Source organism: Vanacampus margaritifer, chromosome 1, assembly GCF_051991255.1.
Source record: "Vanacampus margaritifer isolate UIUO_Vmar chromosome 1, RoL_Vmar_1.0, whole genome shotgun sequence".
In the NCBI taxonomy this organism is placed as follows: domain Eukaryota; kingdom Metazoa; phylum Chordata; class Actinopteri; order Syngnathiformes; family Syngnathidae; genus Vanacampus; species Vanacampus margaritifer.
In genome coordinates, this window is record NC_135432.1 from 47,945,874 (window position 1) to 47,971,993 (window position 26,120).

The following is a 26,120-nucleotide window of genomic DNA, read 5'->3' on the forward strand; positions in this document are numbered from 1 at the left end:
GCTCAGCACCTCCAAATCCAAGACCATGGTCCTCAGTCGGAAAAGGGTGGTGTGTGTTCGGAGATGAGATCCTGCCACAAGTGGAGGAGTAGGAGTTCAAGTATCTTGGGGTCTTGTTCACGAGTTAGGGCAGGATGGAGCGGGAGATCGGTGCAGCGTCTGCAGTGATGCGGACTCGGTCCGTTGTGGCGCTGAGTCGAGAGGCGAAGCTCTCGATTTACCGGTCCATCTACGTTTCTACCCTCACCTATGGTCACGAGCTGTGGGTCGTGACCAAAAGAACAAGATCCCGGATACAAGCGGCCAAAATTAGTTTCGACTGGGGTGGAGGGCTCTACCTTAGAGATAGGGCGAGAAGCTCGGCCATCCGGGAGGGACTCTGAGTAGAGCTACTGCTCCTCCATGTTGAGAGGAGCCAGTTGAGGTGGCTCGGGCATCTGGTTCGGTGTCTCCTGGATGCCTCCCAGGAGAGGTGTTCCAGGCATGTCCCACTGGCAGGAGGCCCCGGGGACGACCCAGGACACGCTGGAGAGACTATGTCTCTTGGCTGGCCTGGGAACGCCCCCTTTCGATACTGTAAATATTTACGATCGTATGCCGAGAAACGTTTCTTGGGAGGAGTAATATGGCGGCCTCACCAAAACTCTTGGCCTAACGGCTATCCAGGTCAGTGGTCCGTCTTCTTCACTGATTCTTCTTCTACGCTTTCCGTTAACTCCCTGTGGCTGCACTACAGCACCACTCTAGACTTGGCATATACATTACAGCCGTTAAGCGCCCCCAGCGTCTTCTTTTGGACACACGCTTTGCCTCCACGTGAACAGGGCCTAAGTCTGGTTCTGTAGCCTCCACAAGCATCGGGAAGACTGATTTGATGGTTTTCCAAAAGACAGTTATTGACACCCTTCACAAGGAAGGCAAATTACAAAAGGATATCACTCAAGAAGCTGACTGTTGCCAAGATTCTTATCTTCGTAGAGAGGTTAAGCCACAAAAATAGGCCTTTGACTTCAAGTCACAGGCCAACAAAAGTTTAATAGTTTAATAAACCAACAGTTCTGCTCTCTTACATTTGGCAGTCAAGGACGCACATTCTGGAGGAAGAGGTAGAGCAGACGTGGGCAATCTCGGTCCTCGAGGGCCGGAGTCCTGCAGGTTTTGGAGGTTTCTCACTTCCAACACAAGCTGATTCCAATCAACAGGATCGTTATCAGGCTTATGCAGAGCTTGCTGATGAGCTGATCATATATCAGCTGTGTTGGAGAAGGGCAACATGCAAAACCTGCAGGACTTCGGCCCTCGATGTCCACCTCTGCTGTAGAGGCTCACAGTCCAAGTTGGTTGAAGTCAGGTGTAAAGTTTCCACAGTGAGTGATGGCTGGAATACCATATTATCTGCAAGTGTTGAATATGTTTTCTAAATTCTTAAGTCAACACGGCTGTTTAGCAGTACATTTTAGGGCACTGCTTTCTTCTGCAGACAAGCTTTATGGAAAAGCTGATTTCATGCACCAGCAGGACCTGGCACTTGCCCCACTGCCAAAACTACCAAAACCTGGTTAAATAAACATGATGTTACTGGGACTGATAGATCAGCAAATTCACCAGACATAAACACCATCAATAATCTATGGGTTATTTCCAAGAGAAAGATGAGACGCATCAGACAAGCCGAAGGTTACTGTTAAAAGATCTTGGGCTTCCATAATACCGTAGGGTGAGTCACAAGCTGATTGCCTTAATACCTCACATCACATTAATGGAGTAACTCGTGAAAAAGGAGCTCTAACAAAGCATTGATTGCATATCATTCCACAAACACGCCAACATGTATATATTAAAATTGGTTGACTTTTATGCTGAAAATCAAATCTGTGCAGTGAATCTATATAATATGCATCCTCTTTTTGAATTGAATGACTGAAATGCCTTAGGTTTTCCATCACATTTTAATATACAGTAGGCTATAGTGAACTGTAGTTGTGCTACTACAGAATATGATATTGTAAGGATGTTTCAAAAGTGACATCGCAATCTGTCAACCACACAATGCTAGTTTTTCTTTTGTAATCCTTCCTGCTCACTTGAACATTTAAATTGTTCAGTAATTTTGCAACCTGCAATACTTGATAGTTAAATGCCTGCATCTTTGCAACTTATATAAATATTTTCATTTTTTGGGCTATCTAGATAGACTATTACTACACTGCTCAACTCGAATGCGGTCATTTTTAGTGTTGCACAAATTACCACAACCAATACCGATTTTTTTTTTTTTTGCCGGCAAAAATGACTTATCTACATTTCAAATTGTTTTGGAAATCATGGGTGTCTTGTCCTCCTGAGTACCACGTTACTAGTGCAAAGTTCAAAAGTTAGCGTCTTGCCAAGTCAGATTCTTCACATGTTACAATAGCGTGTCTTTGTAGTAAAAGAGTGTGACTATTAGTCTGACATGTAAGCAGTCCAGACGTGTCTCCATTTGAAAATGTGCAGTGCAAAATATGACAACTGAGACCCTCAGACTGTTCAGAAACTGAAGCTTTACATCAAAAAGGAATGGGAAATAATTTCACCCACAAAGCTTCAACATATATATCTATATTAGGGTTGGGCAAAATAAAAAATCTCAATTTTTTCCCGTCATTCAGGACGATTACGATTTTAATCGATTTTAAAACGTTTATTCAAAGATTTTATTTATTCAAAAATAATTCCTGTGCAAAATGTTCAAACAATAACGTATACTGATTCTAAATCAGTTTTTGAACATATACTTAAAGTTCATAGTTCAGAATTGTTACAATTAAGTAGTTGGTAGCTATTACAGTATAAACATCCAGCATTCGGCCACCTGTGCAATATTAGAATTCACAATAATGGATGGACGGACGGATGGATATATTTTTTTTAAACGTGTTGCAGGCATCAAATTCAAAATAAGTAAATACTCAAAAGAATAAAAAGAGAACTTTCATCAGTTTGAACATTAAATAAATATATTGTCTTTGTAGCATATTCAATTGAATATAGGTTGGAAAAAAAAGGATTTGTAAATCGTATTCAGTTTTTCCATAACGTCCCAACTGAATTGGAATTGAAGTTTGTCTATGTGGAGCCTCAAAACCTGATACAGGGTTTGCAGTTTTTCCATTGCAGTGTGGCTGTAGATGTACGGTGCTCAATCGATTGCCGTGCGCTGAGTACCAACTGTAAATTTTTTCATACTGGTCCACTTCAGTTGGTCTCAGCCATATTAACTTGGGATGCATAGATGATTGTTGGAATTGGGCTTAGAAGAGTACAAAAATCCAAGCTGCTTTCGAAGCTTTTCAAATGGTAAAATTGGTCAGCAATGGAGGTCTGGAAAAATAAAGACACTGAGGCGCCTGGGGATTGTTTTGGCAGCACCGCTTACAATAAACAGACTAGCCAATAATGTAAAAGTGTCAGAGTGAACTTACGGTTGACACTAAAACACTGAGCCTGCAAATTTGTCCTTCTAATCAATGTATATAAGCTACACTCTCTCGAGGGATGTGTACATTTTTCTTTCCCGCAAGTTAAAGCTGCTTTAATCAACATTTTAATGTTAATTATTGATTATGGCTGAAGTGTTTTTGTACTTTTAGGATGTTGGAGTAAAAACAGTACCCAGAGTACCCAACTCCACACTGAAATGTAAAAAAGATTCAGACCTGTCAACGACAGTCAGGAGAGTTCCTTGTCAACATTATTCTGCCATATAGTATTATTTTCTAAAGGTATGAGAAGCATTTTGTCATGATTCGCATTTGTTGCTTTTGGTTTTGATTTTGATTCATGCTTTTCCTTGCATCCCTGTTGTCACTAGTTGGGTTTGCATCCAATTGTTTCAAAATTTTTAAGCAAATTTACTGAAAATGCGCAAAACGGACATGCGACTTTTCCTCGTGCGACGTTTCCATCAGTTCTTCTTTTGCGAATATTGAGAGGGGACTCCACCGCTGTAGGTGGTGGTATACACCATAGAGATGTGATTCACCAGTAATTTAAAAGAAGAAGAAAAACAGGAAGCGACTGCGCCATGTGATAACGCCGTATGAGTTTTCTTTTGTAATTCTTGATAAACCATAGTGTTTCTTTGTTGTTTCCATTCTTTTTCTTCTTTTTTTTAAGAGAGAGCTCAGTATTGTTCATTCGTTAATCTTACCGATTCGACATGTCATCATCATTGCTCTCTCTCTCTCTCTCCCTCTCTCCCTCTCTCTCTCTCTTTTTTTCTTCTTATCTTTTTTTTTTTTGCATGTGCGTGAGTATGTGCATGTGCGGGTGTGTGTGTGCATGTGTGCGTGCGTGTGAGCGTGTACTCATTAATTGACCTAAAACCTATTAAAAATCCCATACCGTTCACCTAAACCGAATACTTCAGAATCCAGCTAGAGTCGTGAGGTTGTCAGGAGACCCGAGGAAGGATCAAAGAAAAGAAAGTAAAGTGCAATCCAGCACCAACCAGATATCACCTACTACCCACTGGGTTACCAACCAGAATCTTTCACCAACCCCAGAAACATCTAAATTCTAACAAATTAGGGAGACCTCAAGAGACCAAAGGAAAGACTGAGGAAAAGAAGGAAGGATAGATGAAGCAGAGTGAGATCCACAGACATCAGCCTCCTCCGATTCAACGACCAGAGGAAGAAGCAGATTGTGTTTGAATTTCGATAGATGCTGGTGTGGTGGATCTGGCATGCATGAAAACCTCCGCCAAAGAGAGTCGTCGACCCAGGCCAGGACAGAGCAAGCACAACCCCCCAGGGCCCCCCCAGGCCACGGCAGTGCCCAGGCACAACCCCCGGGCCTCACAGGGCCCCCCGCTCCCCCCACCCATTAAAATTGGAGGGGAGTTGTAGAGCGAAGACGATGTCCCCCCCAAAGTGTGTGTTATGTGCCCTATGTGTCTATTAACAAAGTGTCTTGTGCAAAACTAGTGCAATGAGTTAAGAGGAGCGACCAGCGGGGCCCTTCCCAACTGAGCGGAGGCAGGGGGCGCACCCGCCCACCACAACCCCACCCCACCAAATGCCCCACCGGGACCCCGGCGGGCATATGGGAACAGCCTGGTAGGTTTGTTGTTTTCTTCTGAAAGAGCATTATTATTAGCTTCCATAATTAATTCCAAAAAGATTTCTGTTTTGTCGTCCCCCCAAACATACCTTAGTTTATCGTCCGACATTGCTTTGGGACTACAAACGTACGTGTGATGTAATATCCGGTCAAAAAATGTGACGTTTATCCGGTCTTGCCAGCGTTTATTCGCAAAACCTGTTTCCATAGCCAAAATTCGCATTTTCCCTTTTTCCGATACGCTTCAAAATCCACCGCCTCTAAGCGTAAAAACTTTTTGGGCGAATTTTGGGCCCTTTTTCACATTTCTAGCGTTTCCATTCAGTTTTATTTTCACATTTCTTGAAAATTCTAATGTAAATGGTTGCATGGAAACCCCACTGAACTGACTTTGAACCTTGATTTGGGCTTTGTTGATTTAGTGTTGTTGGACAACTAGTACCTAGTTTACAAACCCTATTCCCAAAAAGTTGGGACACTACACAAATTGGGAATAAAAACTGAATGCAATTATGTGGAAGTACCAAATTGTAATATTTTATTCAGAATAGAACATAGAGAACAGGTCAAAAGTTTAAACTGAAAAAATATATCATTTTAACTAAAAACTATGTTGAGTTTAAATTCCATGGTGTCAACAAATCTCAAAAAAGTTGGGACAAGGCCATTTTCCCCTATGTGATGCATCCCCTCTTCTTACAACAGTCTGCAAACGTTTGGGGATCGAGGAGACAAGTTTCTCAAGTTTAGAAATAGGAATGCTGTCCCATTATTGTCTAACACGCGTCTCTCTAACTGTTCAACTGTCTTGGGCTTTCTTTGTTGCACCTTCCCCTTTATGATGTGCCAAATGTGCTCTATAAGTGAAAGAAGTGGACTGCAGGCTGGCCATTTCAATACCCGGATCCTTTTCCTGCGCAGCAATGATGTTGTAATTGGTGCTGCATGTGGTCTGGCATTATCGTGTTGAGAAATGCAAGATCTTCTCTGAAAGTAATGATGCCTGGATGGGAGCATATGTTGTTCTCGAATCTGAATATACCTTTCGGCATTGACGATGCCTTTCCTGATGTGTAAACTGCCCATGCCACACGTACTCATGCAACCCTATACGATCACAGATGAAGGCTTATAAACTGTGCTGATAACAACTTGGGTTGTCCTTGTCCTCTTTAGTCAGTATGATATAGCGCCCCAGTTTTCCACAAAGAACTTTGAATCGTGATTCGTCTGACCACAACACAGGTTTCCACTTTGCCACACTCAATTTTAAATAACCCCTGGCCCAGAGAAACGCCTGCGCTTCTTGGTCTGCTTTAGAAATGGCTTCTTCTTTGTACTGTAGAGTTTCATCTGGCAAGGGTGGCTGGCACGGTGGATTGTGTTCACCCACAATGTTTTCTGGAAGTATTACTGAGCCCTTTCTGTGATTTCACTTCCAGTAAGCATTCCTGTTTGCGGTGCAGTGACATTTAAGGGCCCGAAGATCATGGGCATCCAGTATGATTTTTTGGCCTTGACCCTTACACACAGACATTGTTCCAGATTCTCTGAATCTTTGGATAATGTTATGCACTGTAAATGATGATTACTTCAACCTTTTTGCAATTTTTCGCTGGTAAACACCTTTCTGATATTTCTCCACTATCTTTCTGTACGACATTGGAGGAATTGGTGATTCTCTACCCATCTTCGCTTCTGAGAGACACTGCCACTCCAAGAAGCTCTTTTTATACTCCAATCACTGAGGCCAATGGACCTCATTAGTGGTAACTTTTCTTCCAGCTGTTTTTTTGTGTAATTGTGTAAGTGCAATTGACTTTTCCAGCCTCTTAACCTGTCCCAAATTTTTTGAGATTTGTTGACACCATGGAATTTAAAAGCAACATAGTTTTCAGTTAAAATGATCAAATTTTTCAGTTTAAACTTTTGACCTGTCATCTATGTTCTATTCTGAATAAAATATTGAAATTTGGCACTTCCACATAATTGCATTCAGTTTTTATTCACAATTTGTATAGTGTCCCAACTTTTTGGGAATTGGGTTTGTACCTTTTTGTTTTTGGTTTAATGAAATTACTTTTTTTGAGTATACCTGCCGCTCTTCCCTGCGTTTGGGTCCACCCTCCTACAAAATTTGACATATTTACAGATAGAAATGAGCTTTTACATTGAGCTGAAATTATTTAAGGGTACTTTTCTTTCAGACATACTGACTACATTTACATGCAGTCATTGACCCTTTCAAAATACAAATATTGGCAATTTTTGAGTTTTGAAAGTTCATATAAATGCACAAAAACCCAAATATGGTCATATTCAGGTTTTTAGTAACCTGAATAAGACCCCTGGGTTACCCCTTATCTAACCCAAATATTTGGTCATATAAATGCGATCAGGTTACCTTCTTTGAAGGAAACTTTGCTTTGTGTTCTGTGCATGTTCAACCCACTAAAATACACAAGCAGACATAAACAAACATGGTGAATCTCTGACGCAGCACCCAACCACACTTTTGAACCACTTTTTTTTAATGAAGAAACTGACTGCTTTATCTATGTGGTGAGTGACATGAATATGATGTATTCTATTTGCGCAATAACGGTGTGTGTGTGTGTGTGTGTGTGTGTGTGCGTGTGTGTGCGTGTGTGTGTGTGTGTGTGTGTGTGTGTGTGTGTGTGTGTGTGTGCGTGTGTGTGTGTGTGCTTAGCTGGGGGTTTGCAAAGGGAAGTAACTGTCCGTTTACACATGTATACGGGTTATGAAAAATGGTTGAAATTTTGACCTTAACCTGAATATTGACAGCTTGTAAACATAGTCCCTGCATAGTCTTAGTGTAGGCCCTCCAGAACCACAATGGGCAGACCATTTCCAAAATCTATGCTTACCTCTGGGACACCAACCCTTTAATAAGCATTTTGCATGAGGAGCGATAGACATCCCTTATCAGAGACTAGATGGTAAAAAGCCTGGAGGTATTTCCCCAAAAAGCAATTCTCATTTAGAATAACAATTGCAAGGATGAGGATTTTTGCCTCATCCACTTCTCAGAGAATATACTGAGTATAGCCCGAAGGGGCACATTTAGTAGACTGGATTATGTAGATAGAAAATTGCATGAAACAATTTAGTCTGGAAGGCAGATCAATCAATGATAGGCATTCACCTAATAGATATGTTCAGTCATCGTCATGCTTGTAGCAATGCAGCATGTATATCGGCTTAGCCTTTCTCCATCTGATACCACCAACATTGTAATTTAGAGGCAGAATGGGAAAATATCACAGGTCACCTTCAACATAATTAAATTGTATCTATCTTCAGTTCACAAATTCAGCATAAGTGATAATTCTTCAGACAAAATCAAAGGACGAGGCGGCACGGTGAAACCTTTCGCCTTTCAGAGAGTCGTGATTGCTGCAGTTACAGCTCAGTAAAAACGATCAGACGATCATTGCAATTCAGCCAAGTGGAACAATTCTGAAAGTAGAGAGAGATGTGGAAGGGAAATTCTGACTGCCGAATGAAATAAAATAAAAGATGTGTGAATCTTATTGTGGTGTAATATCAAAAATAATACAGCTGCTTGGTCATCTCTGCTGACCACATCCTCTTCGGAAAAAAATGCATGAATTTGGCCGTATTCTACGATGGTGTATTAAGACTGCGTATAAATATTAGTTTTTTCAGAGGGGGGCGGTAATATTCCGGGGGAAAAAACTTAGTAAAGTGGCAGATTTGCGAGAAAAAAAAACTTACGAGTCTTACGACAAATACATGTAGCGTAGCTATAGTCTAATGTGAGTATTCGTTGGTGGTTAATGCGACACTGTTTATAAAATGAAAAGGCAGGATGGAGACGGATTCATTCTTAATTTAAACTTTGCTCGTCATACATGGCAGCTAGAGTGACAACACTTCCTGATCCCCTATCAGCTGAATAACACTAAAGAATCAGAAGCTAGCACACTTTAGGTAAATGCAAGTGAATGACGGAGAGCAGCAGATTTGACACATCAACTCGTACAAAAAAATACCAAAATGTATGAATGAGCAAATAATAATTCAGTAAACATAAATGTACAAGTAAATATACATTTTAACAAATTAACTTAAATGCTTGATTATTAGGGTGTGGACCTTCGCAAAGCGAGGCGTCTTTGTCGCTGGCCGTACCCAACGCTTCAAAGTGCAAATGGTTAATATGATATGGCTAATTGCTGCTAAAGGAATAATATCTCCTTATTTGAAAACCAGACCGAAAAGTATTGGCACAAACATCCGAGTAGTACGCTACGTGTATTTCTTGTAAGTTTCTGAGTTTTATTCTCGCAAATCTGCCACATTATAAATTTGCAAATTTGCAAGTTTTTTCTCTCGGAATATTGCCCCCACTCTCTAAAAAAATATTTATACGTGACCCTAATACGCCGTCGTAGTATTCAGTATTGGAGATAAACAAACAGTAAATACACCAGGTCGGCAGAAAAGTGACGTGTCTTCATCTGATACTGATACAATAAAAGTATCATTTTGGACATAACAGTCATGCTGCAGAAATATGGAATTCCGAACTAAACAATTATTTTCACATACCACACAAAACAGTTTGACAAAATATAGAACTTCCTCTAATTTCTCAGAGCACATTGACAACTGTGGAACTTACAACTGAGTATGTTCTATACATGCATTCAGGTTTACTTCCTTGTAGGTTCACGTACTTTCAAGTAGTATGTCCAGTCACATGTTCTTCGATATACATCGGCTCCACAATAATATAATTTTCGTTGCTCACCAAATATCATGACGGCGCCGCGTGTGGATTTCTGGAATTTTTTTGTCCGTAAATTACCATTAACTCTTTCACTGCCAGACGTTTTCAGAAACGGGCTGTCCCCACTGCCAGCCGATTTAAGCACTTTGAGTGATCTTTCAAGGTCCACAGAAAATGTTTGTTTCTACCTTATTCCGTTCTTCAGTAATCAACAATAGAAAATGGTTACTTTCACCGAAATTCTCTGTTTTGAAACAAAAAACGGAGAAAAAGAGCTTTTTGTGAAACGATGTTATTTCATGCACTCTAGTGAATTGTACACTTCTTTTTGTCCATGAATGATGCCACAAACACCTAAATAGTGCTTTACTTCTGTAAAACGCTTTCACCAACAATGAAAAAGTGTTTTTTGATTGCAAAATACGTTTATTTCCATTCAACAGTGTAACAATTTGACAAAACAATTTCGCAAACTATTTACAAATGTGTGCAACTGTGGTACTACTTACAATTATGTGGATGTTTCAAATACAGTTTTTCCTTTTGTAACGCTCTCCTGCGTGCAAGGAGACGCCAGGACTCGCACAACAGTTTACTTTCACTTTCGCATTGGTCCGTTTTGCGTGCAAACGTTACACTTTCTTGACGGCCTTTTTTTCCGGGGAATAAAAAGCAAGTAGCAGACTGTACACACTTCCTCCAATGAATATGCATTGGACTCGGGGCACTCTCCGTCGTCCGATCGAACGTCCGCCTGTGCGTGCTCGGTTGCGCTCCGCGTTACGACACCGTCATAGCCGCCGCATCAGCGGTTCCAATTTCGCCGTCAAGCTCGGATTCACCTTCATCATCATCGATGATGATCATCGTCGTCATCAATGTACTATTTTAGTGTTGGTCGATGCCTTTCGTCTTGTAAGTGTAGAGCTGCTTGCAAACGCTCGCCATTGCCCGTTCCCTCCTCCATCTAGCTCCATCTAACGTCTTCTACTGCCGCGTCAATGCTTCCCAACCACGGAGTCACCACCCTCATCGTCATCATCGATGATGATCATCGTCGTCAACAATGTGCTCTTTCAGCGATGCTTTTGGTCTTTGAAAAAAACGGCTCGGGCGTGAGCTCTTCGCGACCGGCCGCCATTTTTACTTTGTCTTCCATTCGCGCACACACACACGAATCTACATGTACTGAACACAATAAATCCCAATATTACTGTGATTCTTTTTTTAAATTTTTGAGCGTGATGCCAGCAACTCAAGGGACTGTATGATACTGTATATGAGTACAGAGGATGTGTGTTTTTCATGAGAAATCACTGTAAAATGTTTGCTGTACAGTCCTAATGCTTTTATGACAGTGACGTTTTACCTATGGTCATATTTGTTCTAGTTCCTTCTTTTTTGTACGGGTTTGGTTTGATTGGTTTTATTAAACATATCAACATAAACACATTACAAGTATAAAATATAAGTTGAAGTGAAAAAAAAGAATAGGAAGAAAGAAAAAAATCATCAATAATTTTGCAGTTGACATGTTTAAAAGAGAGTAAGAAGAAGTTAAAAACTTGTCTAGTCCTACCCCTTATGTTTTAACTTGTTTCAATAGATAAAATAAAAGGTTAATATATTTCAATGGAAGAAAATGTTTAAACCTGTTTGTGTATACAACTGCATTTTGACATGTACGTACATTTGCCAGTAGCATAAGTACATGTAATTCATAGGCGTACACCATAATAATTCATCCTCATACTCACTTATACAATTTTCATTACACACATACTGATACATCGAAAGAAATGACACAATTGCTGCTGTTTTGCCAGCTCAAGTCTGATTTCAATAATTTTCTTGAACTTTGCTTTTAAACATTTTTTTAAACTCAACAAGTGACTTGCATCTTTTCAGGTAGTACCAAAACTATTCCACAAATTAACAAATCTTACAGAAACACATCTTTGCTTAATATTCGTTCTTGTTTTGATTTTTTTTGTAGACACTTGTACCCCTTATGTCATAAGGAATCTTTCTAATTTCAAATAGCTTCTGAGTACTGTGGCAGAGATATATTTTTTTAATACATTATTTGTGCTATTTTACACTCAACTAAGTCATAACATTTCATTTGATATTTAACGTTAAATTGTGCAAATACTGTAAGTAATGTGGAATCAGACAATATATACCCCGGGAGGCGTGAATTTTTTAAGCAGTTGAAATTGGAACTGTGTAAATCGGAAGTATTATGTGGGACTTGTTACACGGCAAAAAAAAGTGTGGAGAATAAAAATCACAATAACATGTGGGAATGCTTCAACATTCCCCATACTGTAATAGGCATTTGTGGAACATAGTAGAGGGACAAATGGGAGTTGTTGCCTGCTGAAACCTGTTAAAATTGCACATATTGCAGGGTGGGCGGGGTGTATGGTGGGAGGGTTGGCAGTTTTTGTAGCTTGAAAGATGTGTGCTCATTTGTCACGTACACAGAACTCCTATGTGCCCTTCAGGGATTTACAGTTATAAAAATGTAAAAGTGCTATTTAATGCATTCGCTTAATAACAATCAAAAACAAGTGTTAGTGTCCACAATATGCAATACTAGCTTGCCGGACAATATTATAATAGTATCATTCGTCAAATGATAAGGCAATTTCAAAAATTCAGTGAATGTAGATATAAAGAGAACTAGAGAGAGGGCCAGGCGGGATTGGAGAGGGGGATGGAGGGTGGTGAAGGCAGGAGGTAAGAAAGATGAATGATGGGGTATAAATGAAATGTCATTCCCATTAATGGGAAAAAACCCAGCCAGAAAGCAGGTCACCAAAATTGCAAAGATATACTTAAGCCACGTTGCCCATAGCAAAAAACGTTTGTCAAAACTGTTAACAATAACTTCCTGAAATCAAAATGAATAGTAGGAGGAGCCCAAGGAAGCAGGACAGTCAGAAAAATACATTTCCGTCTTTGCCTTTTTTGTAAGTCGTCTCATTGTGTTTGCATTATCAAAGTAGGATGTGGCAGCTGTACATTATTCCTAGGAGTCCTGATAAATGATGACGAACGAAATATTATAGGGCTGGCTATCAATTCTAATTTCCTCAAGCCATCCAATTTCGAATCACAAGAGTTCAGTTCAATTCGACTTTGATTTTTTTCCACAAATATTAAATTCCAAAGTAAATTTTGCAGAAGCGGTAACTAGTCAAATGATTTAGTTTATTAATGAAAGTAACACGTGTTATAATTACTTAAGTGTTACTCAAACATTGACATCAGCAAGGATGAGATACAAATATTTTCATAATCTAATTAAATTATTGTAAACATAAATTCAAAAGATTTTGAATTGTCTTCAAATTCAATAAGTCAGGTATTTCATAAATGTAAGAAAATACTTTTAAATTCATGTGAACAATAAATTTCAAGAAAACAGTAAAATAAAATAAAAAATTGGCCTTTAAAATACTACTTTCTTAAGAATTTATGGGAAAAAGAGATATATAAAATAATAGATTCATGGTTTTATGAATCAATATCGGGCTTAAAAAGGAAAATTGATTCGATAACGATTACTTGATTTTTTAATTTTTTAAACCCACCCTACTAAATCAAATGTTGACTGCAATATTCACATCTGCTATGAGCAAAAATAGCAGCTCCAAACACATTTTTCTTTAGTAATATACACACTGCCCTTGGCACAAATCAATAGGATGAGGATAAAATGCACTTCCATTTAATTATGATAACCAGCCTTTCCTCGCCCATAATCTCTTTCTTCCCTCCCCTATCTCTCACTAGCTCTCTCATATTTCAGTCTATACTCCGGCTCCCAGCGCCATCTCCCTCTGGGAGAAGAGAAAACTTGTCAGTACGAATCTAGATTTAATCGTACCCCAGATCAGCAGCATGTTTTTTTTCCCCCTGAAGCATGTTCTCGCTCCCCCTTACTGCAGCAACCCCCCCTCCTCATCGTACTCCCCAACCTCCTCTTTGAAATGTCGTCTGGGGAGCATTCTGAAGCTCAAATGTGCTTGCTCCGGGGCAATTGCACTATTGGGGCTGACATCTTCAACTAAATGTGCCACAATTCATCATACGGCTCTATGTGACATTGCAGACGCGCATTCTGTTGGACCTTTCTCACTTATCAATAATTTGATATTTGTCCCTCGGATGATGATGAGATACTTTGAAGTATAGCTTTGGCCTGAAACGAGCCATTAACAGATAATTAATAGCTCACATTCTATTTGATTTAACGCAGCGAGTTGATGGAATAAATATTAATTTGAGGTCAACTCAGTATGTTTTTTGTTGAACCAGCATGACACTTGTGTGGATATACTGTAGTTGACAAAGAAATATAATTTTAAACTTTGATTTTTGGAGTGAATACAGCACCATGGCAATTGGATGATATTGATGATACTGTATATCCCTAATAGACCATCCCTTTGGCTTACAAAAGCTGACAAAAATATATTTATCTTTTTGGGGGCAAGACAGTTATAGTAACATCAATTAATGATGATAATAAATATTATCAGTCAGATTTTGCCTTTCAGTACATAAAATATTAAATTGAGGTCAAATGTGTAGCAGTCTACTTATAATGTCTTCTATAGTTTTTTTGTTCTGTTTTTTAAAACAATCAGCATTTTGATGCCTTGTATGAAAAAGCTGAAGTTTTGGTAACACTTTATAATTAACTATCCGTTATAACTAGTTAATAGATCATTAGTAAACTGTTATTTAATGAGTTATTTACTAACAGTTAATATGGAATAGTTACGACTTAGAAATAATGTTCCAACAACATATACTGTATAAACGATTAACTGATACTTAACAAGTCACTAGTAATTTACTAATTGCTTTTTTATGATCTATTACTCATTTAGGAGTTATAGTTATAAGTCATTATCTATAACTCGTTAACTAACAGTTTATTAATGATATACTAACTATCTTAAAGCAGCATTATAAATCCTTAACAAAACGGTTTACAAGCACGTCATTAATAATTCATTAATTAACAGTTTATAAATGATCTATTAACTAGTTACAACAGATAGTTATTATAAAGTGTTACCCATTTTTTTTTTGTATGCTGAAGTCACCCCCCCTCCCCCTTCCCCCAGAAATGGCAATAAGTTAAAGGTTAAATGTTGGACTTGTGAGTGCTCTTTAAGGTATGTTTTATTGTGAGCTGTTTTGGTTGGCTTGGCTTTCTTAAAATAATAATAATTAATTGTTGTCGCTTTACATAGTCCCTAAAGGGGAAATTGAGCTCACACTTTGATGTGTCCTTTGTGTTGCACGCCACAAATGGAACCACCTGCGGGCATGCAAGGAGAGATTAAGAGTGAAAGAAATGCACAACGTACTGCAACATTTGTGCTGGGATGGTGAGGACTGTGCCTTGCTCAAGAACACCATTTTTACATTTGTCTGAAGTGGGGCTTGAACCCTTGCTCTCTGGCTCCAAAGCCCAACTGCCTATAACGGTTCTCGTCTTTGGGCTTTACCTGTCGTTGTGTCCGATGGCATAATGACAATCTGTATTCAGTTGCTCAAAAGATGTCTCAGTAAAAACAAAATACATAAATTTAAATTTAGTTCACTTATTTTTCACTCAAAAGTGTTCTCAATTCAGTTACAAATGGCCAAATTCAGATTTCCAACAAAGTCATTAATTTTCAAATCTTGCAATCCTGTTCAATTTTGGACACATTTAAATAATTGCTTTTCAGTTACAATTCATTCTTTACCTTTAATGACAAGTCAGTGACTTCTGCTGACCTTGGTTTTTTTTTTTACTGTTGTTGTTGTTGTTTTAAATGTGGGTCAGGCAATTCTTGATGACATTATATTGAAGATATATTGTAAGCTGTAACAGTCAAGTGACTGCCACAGATGCAGACCCACAATGTTGTTGTTTTTTATCCATACTATATTGAGACTACAGAGTAAATAATTCCTTAAATGTATGCAAATATAGGCCAACAATGTTGTTATGCTACTCAATGTCAATAGCATGTAGGGGTAAGCCAAATATTCGTACACGAGTATCCGGTATGAAAAATATGTTTTTCTCAAATGCAACAATAACACGGATAGACTTCCCTAATGTCCGTGCTGAAGAAAAGCCGACCCCACAGAGAGGGTAAGAGAGAGGGAGGGAGAGAGGGAGAAAGGATCTGTCAGCGCAGCAGCGAACTCGTATTTAGTTTTGAGTCAAAGTTGGAGGACTTGTTGGAGATGGCTGAACTTGTTTTGGAACGCTGTGCAGAGTTCTTGACAATGCAGAGCTTGGTTTGTGTTGTGTCATTCTCTCACACTGGCTGCCTAGGTATTTAGCTGGCAAAAGCACAACATGCACAACTGAACACACTCCGGTTAAACCATGCCCATTTCCGGTTTATGCCACGCCCACTCCGAATACAGATAATTTAGATGGTCGAACAGATACAGATAGACGTTTGTCTTCCATTGGGATTGGGATGTAACTACTGATGCGTTGAAGTTACACAAAAAAATGTCAGAACCTCTGAGTCAGGATTTTAATCAACCCTCTTCTTCAAATCTGATCTCCAACAAATTTGACAAGCCAGACATATGCTATCTGCTAATCATGCAAACATTTTTGTTCCATGTTTTGTTGTACATTTCATAAGGCTGGGATCATGTAACTCGGGCTACAGTGGTCAGAGATTTAAATTTAACTTTCAATTCAACACACCATCACGGTGTGCCGTGAGTCTTGCCACTAAAAAAAATGGTTTGCTCAACATGAAAGAAAGAAGGAAATTCAAGGAACAATATTTAATTTAAAACTTAATTTTCTCTCCTTGGCTACACCCTTAAAACTGCTGGGTCAAATTTGTAACTCAACTTTTGGGTCAACGCTGTTGGGTCATCTTTTTAGCCAGTTCGACTAATTATTGGATTAAAATTTGACTAAATTATTAAACTATCTGCTGGGTCAGCGATGCTCCACCCACAACATAAAATAAAATGCATTGATCTTTTAACCCAACTACTGGTATAGGCTGTTGAGGTCAGTTTGATCAGGAGCATATGTTTACATTTACACCAGTTGTTGGGTTGAAATAGGCCTTCAAGGTTTGCATTCGGAAGTTGCCATTTTATCTCCCCCAGCTTTTCTCTTAACTTGGACGTGCCGGCTGTTGCTAATGGTGACGTGAAGCAGTAAGTACACCACATTTTACATTAATATACGATGATGTATTTTATTTTGGGCTAGCTGTATTATCTACTTTAACTTTGTAGTACAATAATGCGGGGTTTCACGCTAGTAAGCCCGCCCAAAGTGCCTGCTTGGATGGCCAAGGCGACGGCGAACGTTGAGGCCATGGAGCTCGTAGGAGAAAGAGTTTTTGGTCGGCCAGTGCGCTATCCGAAGGAATTAAATGAACGAAAGTTCTCTTATTTTGGGTGAACATGAACTAAATGTTGTGTATTTCTGCCACTTGAACTATATCGTGAACGCGCTTGTTCGGCGTCTCTAGCAGCGGGGTGGGGTGGGGGGAGTCGGTCTAAGTAAGTGACTCTGGCGGTTACCGTGGAGTACAGATCGACTACAGCTCTCAAAAGATGCGTGATAAAGCTAAAGTCGGGGAATTATTGGTGGGCACTGGACATCGAATTGCAAGGTCGTTTATGGCAACGTTAATTAATTGTGAAGAAGTGTAAAGCTTGCTAGTTTGCTTTGTGTCAAAACTAGTGAGAAAGTTTGTCCTAAATATGTTTGTATTGCTTTCCAAAAGATGGCTAACTTTATGAAGAAGAAAATGAAAGCGTGGAATTTGCCTGAATGGATTACTTCTTTTGAAGGTATTTTTTTTATTATTGGTTATAAAAAAAATAAAATAAAAATAAACAAACAAAGGCCAGTGAATTCAGTACAAGTGCCACAACAGACTAAAGTGACTTTGCCAGGTACAGCAAGATGTCTTGGATGAAATAGAATGGACAAGTTGCCTTTTCATATCAATCCAACTCACTGTCTTCTCATTACAACAAGCATAATTGTCCTCAATTTAACTGTACTGTAGATTGCACTAATGTATTATCTTCTTGTCTGTTGATAACAAGATCAGATTTAACTGCAGAGCAAGAGTGCCACAAAAAAATCCAATCTTTACCTAAAAATTCAAGCATGATGAGTTTATATTTTACGGAATATGTTTGACGAAGTAAATTAATACTTTTTACAAAATTATTCCTTACACATTTTTAAAAATATATATATTTTTATCTTTGTCTAATGCAGCAGATTTCTTCAGAATTCTGTGTTACATGATCCTGACTGTACTGCAAAATTACCTCAAAACCGGAACCCATATTTGTCTGTGAAGATCAACAAATGACCAAGAAGGAGAAGATGGGCAACCTCCTTGCCAACATGAATTTGCTCTCAGCAGGTATGCACATGATACATATCCCTGGAAATGCTTTTAAACATTTGAGCTCTGTATCAGGCCATTATCTGTGGCAATGGTGTTCAAACTTTTAAACATCTGGATGCTGATACTGGGGTGGAAAACTTTCATGTATGATGTCATTTTTAATAATAAGTGCCAATATTCAACAAACAAATCAATCGCAAATATTTGTGCAGTGTTCCCTTGCTATAATTGTGGTTCACCTTTCACGGCTTCGCTGTTACGCGGACTTTCATCTGTGACTGTAACAGATTTTAATTTGTAACCATAACTTTATGTATCAAAGGTTTACCTTATTTTGTGGGTTTTCTTACTATTCTTCTTCCTTCTTAGTCGGACTTTTAAAAAATTTATATTTATTGTATATCGAGTTTTGTTTCAGGGGTTGTTTCACTAAAAACAAGACCATGAACGGCACATTTGAACGACGTTCTGAGTTTCTGAATGGTCTGAGTGAAGCAGCTTGTTCATGTTTCCGAAACCACCCACGCTGAAGCAACGGGGATTTTGGGGGCAACAAGCTCTTATGTTCATGGTAAGGATTAGGGTTAGGAATTTATTCAGAATGTGATCTTCCACAGTCCAGGACAGCAATCAAATGCAGCTGATGTTGAAGTTGATGAAAGACCAAATTGCTTTTTGTATTTATTATTATTTAAAATTGTTGTTTATGATTGAGTTATTAAAAAAAATAATAATAATTGTACAAATCCTCAGAATTTCTTCCTTTCAACCTTAAATATTTGCAAAATCCTGCAGTCTTCCATGATAGAAGACTGACAATCTTTTGTTTCAATCAAATCTAGACAATTGCAAACATTTGCTTTTAGTTTGTGGAGCAATCATCAGCAATTTTGCCCATTTTCTGCCATGTTGCAGACCAAACCATTTATCCATCCATCCATCCATTTTCTTGGCCGCTTTTCCTCACAAAGGTCGCGGGGGTGCTGGAGCCTATCCCAGCTGGCTTCGGGCAGTAGGCGGGGTACACCCTGAACTGGTTGCCAGCCAATCGCAGGGCACACAGAGACGAACAACCACACTCACATTCACACCTAGGGACAATTTGGAGTGTTCAATTAACCTGCCATGCATGTTTTTGGAATGTGGGAGGAAACCGGAGTACCCGGTGAAAACCCACGCAAGCACGGGGAGAATATGCAAACTCCACCCAGGAAGGCCGAAGCCCGGACTCGATCTCCCGTCCTCTGCACTGGGAGGCGAACGTGCTAACCAGTCCCAAACCATTTAATGATTCTTAATTTGTTTTGTTTTTCTTTATTGTCAATTTGAACTGTTGTTCTGTTTTTGAATAAATTCATGGAAATATATATTTTTTTATTTGATTCATTGATTAATAATAAAAAAGAGCAATTGTTAGTTGCAACCTTGCACCCTTGTTGTGCAATAAAACAATGGATGATATTTTCGTCTTGGGTGTAATCCTTTAACAACTATTTTAGTTAATGTGTACAGGTAGAAATGCTAAATCCAAAACACTTCTCCAGAAATATCAGTCAGATGTGTAATGTTTAGATCATATGCGGCCCATTGGATTAAAGGGATACCTCATTGAGCCATTTTCAGCAGCAAAATGTTCATATTTTGTCCAGAATTATTTTTCATGTACAATTAATACCTTTAAAAACACATTTTCCACTTGCCGCCAACTGAAGATGACATCACCTGTGCTGGGAAAATAGGTAACGAGTAACAACCAATCATGGCTCATCTGTTTTCTAGGTTTGTCAGCAAACTAAGCCATGATTGGTCGTTCCCTTTTTCCTCAGCATTGGTGATGCCATCTTCAGTCGACAGCAAGTGGCAAAATTGTTTTTAATGGTATTAATCGTTCATGAAAAATAAAGTTATCAGATTAATAATTAGAGAAAATATTATATTCTTACTTTTGAAAATGGCTCGATGAATCTAGTATCCCTTTAACAATGACTTAAATAATTTTTAGATTCACCATACAGCAAAGTCAAATTACTTGCTGATTCGGTCCAACTTTAGAAACGTGTTGGGTTACCCAATTAACCCAATTTGGGTCAAATTTGACCCAGCATTTTTAAGAGTGTAAATAAGGCTTGTGACATATGTACTCAACAGTAACTGAATTGAAATATACTTTAAAATATATGTGGAAATTGCTACATATTTGTTTTGATTTTAAGCAACAGCCCATTGACTACTGTGTGGGGTTTGTGGCCACTAGCCAGGGTGAGGTCCTAATCAGAAGCTGTTCACTGCCTGTTTTAAGGTTCAGAAATAAGGGGGCAAATTAATAAATAAATAAATAACTAATCACAGCGTGCCTGTTGACGAGATGTGGCAATTAATAGTTCTGTAAAGTTGAGTATAGTATCAGTCACAATAATAATAATAAAAAATAAACTGAGAATCAACACATACAAATCTGTATTTTCGAGTACCTGAAAAAAACTAAATTTAAATATATATATTTTTTATGCTATATGCACGACAGGAAAATCCTAATAAAACTATTATTCATGTACATTTTACATAATTATTTGTATTTATGTATAATTTGTTGTTGTTTATACTTGAGTTTTTACACAAATGTTCAAAAAAATGCTTGAATGGGTGGTTGGCATTGCAATCATCTATGACTGTAAAAATTTTACAATGGGTATACAGTATATATATTATATATAATAATGCAAAGTGAGACAATATCTGTCAGACATTTTTAGACTAGAAATGCAATAATTTGCATTTGCTTGAGCTAAAACTATGAGCTAAAACTTAAGCTATGGATGTGGGTTTTTTGGTGAACATGTAAATCACTCATCCAGATGTCTATACTGTATATCTTAAAATTATGCATATGCAATTTTATAATGTATGAATTATACGGGGGGAAAAGGTTAACAATGGGGTTTTCTTTTTACAGTATTTCCTTTTAGTATTTGCGAATATTTTCAACTTTGTAAATTATTTTAAATGCTCCATGGCTTGTTTCATAGCTGTCTTTTTTTTTTTATGTCAAATCAAATGTTTTTTCTTTTAAAGCAAAACAAAGGAACTGGCCTGGAATTGCTTCCCATTCTTCTTTTACATCTCTAATACATCAATATAGATATACAGTATATGTTTAAAAACAAAAAAACTAAACATGAGTAGAGGGACAAGCTATGGCAGAGGGAACCAGTGAAGAGAATGATTCGTCAGGGCTTTGCCCGCTCTGCTGTGTCTGGCTCTCTTGTTTATATGATGCCACTGCTGTTTTTTGGCACACAATCCTTGCTAGCTCAGGCCACCACACAATATGGCCTTTCTTTCAAAGGCGTGGGTGTGAGAAGCTAACCAAGCGTGGCCTTCATGGATCTTACTAAAATGTGTGTTGTCTCAATATTGTCTCGGTGAGTATGGATGAAATTATTTAAAAAATCTGGAAACATTGTTAGAACAGACACATATACAGTATATGATATAATCAGAAGTGTGTTGCTAGATGCAACACTGGGTCTTTTCTTTTATGGGAGTTGTTTCTGTGTCCAGATGGTGGCCGCATAGACACTTGGAAGGCAGTCATAGAGCATGGATGTTACAGGAAAATTACTGGGCATACCTTACATTGCAGTACTATCTATCTATCGACAAAATATATAGATTCATGTTAAAGGGAGAGTGTTTATTATTTTGCGCCATCTAGTGATGAACTAATAATTCATTAATTTAAATAAACCACTATTAATTTCAATAATATGCGTAAAAAATATGTTATATCATATCAGCATACATTTTTTAAATGTAATCGTATGTCTAGTAATCGGTAATTCTCCTACATAGGTCACGCCACAACTTACAGGAGGTTGACATGTTTCGTCACCATCTTTCCGCTACGGATACCCAAAGGAGAAGAAGTTCACAAACGTAGTTAGCCTCCGGTAGTGCTTGCAGCTAGTGTAGGACCCAATGGGTTGACCACCTCTTACCTTCCCAAGCTGGGGTCTGCAGGTGGTCGCCAATAACCGTGTTTCAGACTCCTGCCATTTGTCTCCCTCTGCTTTACTATTTTGTTAGCTTCTCCTGTTAGCTGCTCCAGCTTATTCTTGCTAGTACTCTTGTTAGCCGCTATAATGAGTTCTCGCTAGCTAGCTGCTCCTGCTCGCTCACTCATGCCAAATAATAATTGGTAGTAACTGGTGGTAGGCTTACGAAGTATGGTCTTTCTGAGACACTCTAGTGTGTGTTCTTCAAAATGGTTACAATCTATTAGTTCACCACTAGATGGCATTAAATAATAAACCCTGTCCCTTTAATGACTTTTTTTAATGTCGTGGGGGAAAAGTTTTCAATACACTGTACACATACTTTACCATCTGTGTTATTTGGAGTAAATTTTACCACAGGCTGTTTATGCTGTGTACAACATATTACACACATTTTACACATTTTTGTGAATGTTATTGAGTTCACTATAACATACAATTTTATATTCTTCAATAAGCTTGATTTTTCTGGGTGCTATATGTGTTCTCTGTTTCAGCACTCTCTTGACTAAACATGACTTCTAACGTTGTCTATTAGCAATGTGCAGTCATATCTTTCTGACCACAGAAGTGACATAGAGGAGAATGGGTCTGATGATAAGGCATCGTCCTCTGATGACAATGATACCCTTAGTGTTGACCTTCCCTATTGTCGCTCTGCTTTCACTGAGCGGCAAAGGCTTGTGAGGGTGTACAAACGTAGCCAGTGTCGTTTTTTCATATGGGTTGCTCAAGGTCGCAGAAGGAAACCGTTTTCATGCTTGCAAAGCGTTTTCTTGTCGCAAAGAAATTTTGAAAATGTGTTTGACAAAAAACTAACTGTTTTGTCACCAAGAGTTCAAAATTTCTTGGCGACAACAAAAATGGTCTGCGAGCATTAAAATGTCTGCTGAACATAATTCCATAGTTTTCCATATTTGTGCCAATTTTGCACATCCCTATGTTGACAGTATTACCTTATTTCATTTTGTGGCTTGAGCATTCTGCGTACTTGCATAACAATTCAATTCAATCTGGACTACTGGACACTTTAACCCGTTCATGCACAAATTATGATAACCCACAGCACTTGCATGATCTATCACAATGACAAGGTGTTATTTTTCAATGGTCTTCCTAAAGGGTTTTCACTTTTAATACACAATATGAATTTAAGAAACAAAAACTGTTGGTTTTAGAAAAAAGAAAAACGATTGTTCCTTCATTATTTTTGTTGTATTTTTATTTTTTTTCTCAAATTAAGCTATTGGTACGGTGGCCCTAAAGTGCAAAACTCAAAAACAAAAACCTGACACGACTGCAAATCAAAAACCACAAAAACACAAAATATGAAACAAAACACCAAAAAGTGATCACAATTACAAATCAAAAAACACAAACACAAAATATGAAACAAAAAAGTAATTGCAAACACAAATTTAAAAAAATACAAACATAAACCACTAAAAAAAAAAAACAGTTAAAAAAAAAGAAAAGTAAAGCAAACACAAATTTAAAAAAAACACAAACACAAAAAACAAAACAAAAAAACTAAAACGTAATTACAAACACGAATCAAAAAAGACAAACACAAAAACCGGAACAAAATAACAATAAGGTTAAGGTTATATATAAGTAGTTGGGGTAGGTAGGTGGGGGAGGCTGAGGGCAGGAGGAACCATACTCACGACTGATTGGACGAGAAGTGCAGCTTGATAGGATGTGCGCACCGGCGTTTGGTGTACATGTTTAGCTCGCATTAAAAAAGGAAGAGCTCTCTCGCCCACTCGCTCGCGTGTGCGAGAAAGCGCGCGCCAATCGCGCGGTTCCTCCTGCTCTCACACTCCCCCACCTACTAACTACTTCCGTTGGGAAGATGTTGCGGTTGTTGGTTTTGTGTTTGCGGTAAGCTTTTTGTTGTTTTGTTCCGGTTTTTGTGTTTTTGTTTTCTGATTTGTGTTTGTAATGACCTTTTCGTTTGTGTGATTTTTGATTTGCTCTGGTGTTTATTTATTTATTTTAATTTTTTATTGTGTTCTTTGATTTGCAGTCGTGTCAGTTTTGTTTTTTGTTTTCTTTGCGTTTTGCAATTCAAGGCCACCGTACATTGGTTAGTAAAACTGCTCCGCAAAGAAAAGAAAATATTTCAAGCTTTGCCTCAAGAAGCAATACAATCAATGCCTGCTTCTTTGTACAATATACACATATTTTTCCTTTTTACACTAACTTGACTATTACAACTGCCAAACTCAAGTACTCTGTTTTTTTTAATTGTATTCATGCCCCACCTTTTGTTTGTTCAGTGTTTATTTTTCATTATTTAAAATGTCTCTCTATTTTATCTTTTATATTCTGGAGGGAGTGTATCTTATAATTTAATTGAAATTGAAACTACCACTATTGCATTTGTACCGTGCATATGACAAACATCTTGAATCACTGAATTTTTCTCCTCTTGTAGAAATAGATAGTGAGGTAAAATGTTTCCACAAAGCTCGCAATGTCATTGAATTGATACATTTAAATTATCCACAGAGAACAAGATATGGTAACGCTTTATGTGGAAGATTTTTATTTTATGGCTGCAATATAATCTTAGGGATTTATATCTAGATGAGTCATATGGCAATGATTCTTCTGTGTCATCTTTTTTTCCCTCCCTGTGCTTATAATAACACAGTTTTTTTATTTTTATTTTATTGAATTGGGGTGTTAACTATGTGTCCAGCCCCAACATAGAGAATTGGACTTAGTCAGGCCTGGTCAACTTAGGTGTCCCACCTGAAGACTAGTCTCCTGCTGGTACAGCTCTGAAGGTCACTGAGGCACACAAATCCCCTGACCACAATAATGTGGCATCCCTCAAGGGGGAAAACTTAAAAATAAAAATAAAATATCCTTCATCCGGATTTTATCAACCAACAACAATGCATATATCTTAACTGGATGGCCTAATTCTCAAACTAATTTTAGACTTCACACACTATAATAAATATTTACAAAACTGAAAGGTAGTCTTATAAATAATAACAAAAAATACTTCTCAAACTAATTTATAAAACACAACAGATACAAACATTTTGTGTTTTCTTAAATTCTTTTTATTATTTTTTTTACATTTTAACAGTTCAAAAATCTCCTTTCTCTCTACTACTCTTTCATTTCTCTTACTCCTCTCCCCTCCTCGTTAAGGGGAATAACCCAAAATACACAGTTTTATTTATTTTTTAATTACGATACATTTGTGAATGTATTTTAACAATAAATTTGTGTATTTCTAAGTTTTTTTTTAAAGAACAGAAATATTGTGTTTTTACAGTTACAGTGATTTCATGTTATTTTATATTTGACATGTAAAATCATAGTTTATTTTTGTAAATTAAATGATATTTTTAAAATACAGGGAAAAAAAGTAAAATAAAAAGTAAAATTCTGTTACATCAGGGTTTTTTGGGGGGGGTTTTACAGTGTACTTATACTTGTGCATACGTACTGTATGCCTCTTTGTTATGTCTCATATTACAGTGGAACCTCAGAGTTTGAACGTCTCGGAACTCGTATAATTTGGACCTCAACCAAAAAATCTGAGTAAAAAATTCGAACGTTCGAACACCCAAGCAAAGCAAGCTAAGCCGAACATACCTTGCCGAATGCTCACGTTGCGGTAGTTGAGACAATGCACTGCTCATTTCCAGTCAGATTGTGAATACTCCCGGAGGTGCTCCATACTCGCGAGCGCATTTTGATTTTCGCACGACAATTTTC

At 38.0% G+C, this 26,120-nt stretch overlaps 1 protein-coding gene across 9 annotated transcripts in view; it reads right to left on the bottom strand.

Annotated features, from left to right (window-relative positions):
* The window catches only part of nrxn3a (neurexin 3a), a 170,112-nt gene that overhangs the window by 104,596 nt on the left and 39,396 nt on the right, over positions 1–26,120 (bottom strand). The gene's annotated exons all lie outside the window — the stretch shown is intronic.